Raw genomic sequence first — 2,369 nt, forward strand, 5'->3', positions numbered from 1 at the left:
CTGTAAAGCACTTACCACGGTGCCCAGCATGAAGTGAGTGCCATTGTGCCAGTTGAGGTTTTTGTCTGTTAGCTCCAAACCCACCACCCTTCTATGCTTTGCGATGCTGGGGCTGGGACCCTAGAGGCCACATTTCTGCTTTCCCAGCTGCTCCCTCTTGGGCTCTGCCAAAAGGGAAACCAGAGGGTGGCTGCAGGAAGGCAAAGGGATTTCCTGTTTTCCTGTGGGCTTGTGCCTGCTTCCTCTTCCTATGAGCAGCCCATCAGCAACACTTTTTCACTCTGCTAGCTCCTTCCTGGAGCAGTGTCTGAACCCAGTTTACGGTTTTGCCCTCACTTGCAGTACCAGCCTCACCTTCCCCCTCAGAGGCATCAGCACCAGCCTGCTGGTGCCCCATCCTCATTCTCCCAACTTCTCCTTTTCCCCAGCTTGAGGGGCGGTAGCTGTTCCTGTAGTTGCTACTGCTATTCCTTAGAGTCCTCTTTTTGCCTTTTCATCATCAGTTCACAACATTTTTTTTTTTTTTGAGATGGAGTCTTGCTCTGTCACCCTGGGTAGAGTGCAGTGGTGTCATCAAAGCTCACTGCATCCTCAAACTCCTGGGCTCAAGTGATCCTCTTGCCTCAGCCTTCCATGTAGCTGGGACTACAGGTGTGCACTGCCACACCCGGCTGATTTTTTCTATTTTTGTTAGAGACAGGGTCTCACTCTCGTTCAGACTGGTCTTGAACTCCTGACCTCAAGTGATCCTCCAGCCTTGGCCTCCCAGAGTGCTAGGATTACAGGCGTGAGCCACCGTGCCTGGCTTCTAGTTAACAAACTTTATACCTACTTAGCAGTTGTTTATATTTAATTCTCACTGCTTGTTTAACTGGTATGGTTTCTGTCTCCTGATGTTACGACAAGTGTTATAGTGAGTGGTCCTAGATCCAGGAGCGGCAAGATGGCTGCCTTGCCTCCACACACTAATGGCCACTGTCCTACTAGTCAAGGACACAGACGGATGGTGACACCTACAAAACCTTAACATCTTTATCCCCAGTAAATTAACATACTCTATTATCTCCCGATATCACAACCTGACTCACTTAGAAAAAACAGCCCTCACACAGCTACTTGCCCGGTACTACTACATCGCCAAACTTCCATCCATTGCGACAGCAGTCAACACCCACTGCCAGACCTACACTAAAAACAACACAACGGTCAGACTAAAACCTGCCCCAGAAATTCAATACACCGAAACCTCTCCATTCAAAGATATGAAAGTTAATTTCAGAAAAATAAAACCATGTCAAAACAGTTCCTACCCGGACCTAAAAAACTAAAAAAATGACAAAATTTCTATTAAAAAAATCATCCCCCGATATAGTCTACCACTCTCATTTGACAGTGACAACAGACCAAACTTCACTACAGAGGTCATACAAACCCTCACCAAGACACTAAAAATCAAATAAAAACTACATACAACCTACAGGCCACAAAACTCAGAAAAAATAAAACACATAAACCGGACCCTCAAGACCACTCTAACAACACTATGTCAAAAAACGCAATTACCCTGGATAGACATACTAAGCCTAGCTCTATTCAAAGTCAAATACACACCAGGGCCCACAAAATATTCCCCCTTTAAAATCCTATTCAGTAGACCTCTCCCACTCATCAAGCAATTAAGGAGAGACATCAGACAACTAAAAAAATTAAATATAAACACACACCTCTAAACCTTAGCCAAAATTGTATACCATATCCAACACACTGTCCTAAAAAAAAAACCCTATCGCCCTGAGTCTCCCTGTCCACCCCCACCAACCTGGAAATCCAGTCTAAATAAAAAACTAAAAAAAAAAAATACCCCTAGAGCCCACCTAAAAGGGTCTCCATACTATAATATTAATTACTCCCACTACTATTAAAATTACAGATATCACTCCGTAAATCCACCACTCCCGGGTAAAAAAGGCCAAACCAGACAACAAAACTAATCTCTAGACTACACATCAGGACCAGCAGAACCCACTAAAAATCCAACTTAACCATCTGCCAATGAAGACAGCCACACCCGGGACTAAACAGGACTAAATAAGACCACTGGCCCTGACCCTCATTGGGATTATAATGACTTTACTAAAAATTAGACTCTTCTCAATAACTCCAAAAAATTTAACTATATTACAGAAAACATCTATAACTATAATATATTGACTTATTATAAAATGTCTACTCTTACTTCAGTCCCTACAGTCCTCGTGGTTGGGACACTCACCCTAACAACTATGACAAAAAAACCCTGCCCTAAGACTTATACTAAAACTGAGATTCCCTCCACTAATTAAAACAAACCTAAAATTTCAACTTGAGAC

The sequence above is a fragment of the Lemur catta genome, chromosome 1 (genome assembly GCF_020740605.2).
Source record: "Lemur catta isolate mLemCat1 chromosome 1, mLemCat1.pri, whole genome shotgun sequence".
NCBI lineage: Eukaryota > Metazoa > Chordata > Mammalia > Primates > Lemuridae > Lemur > Lemur catta.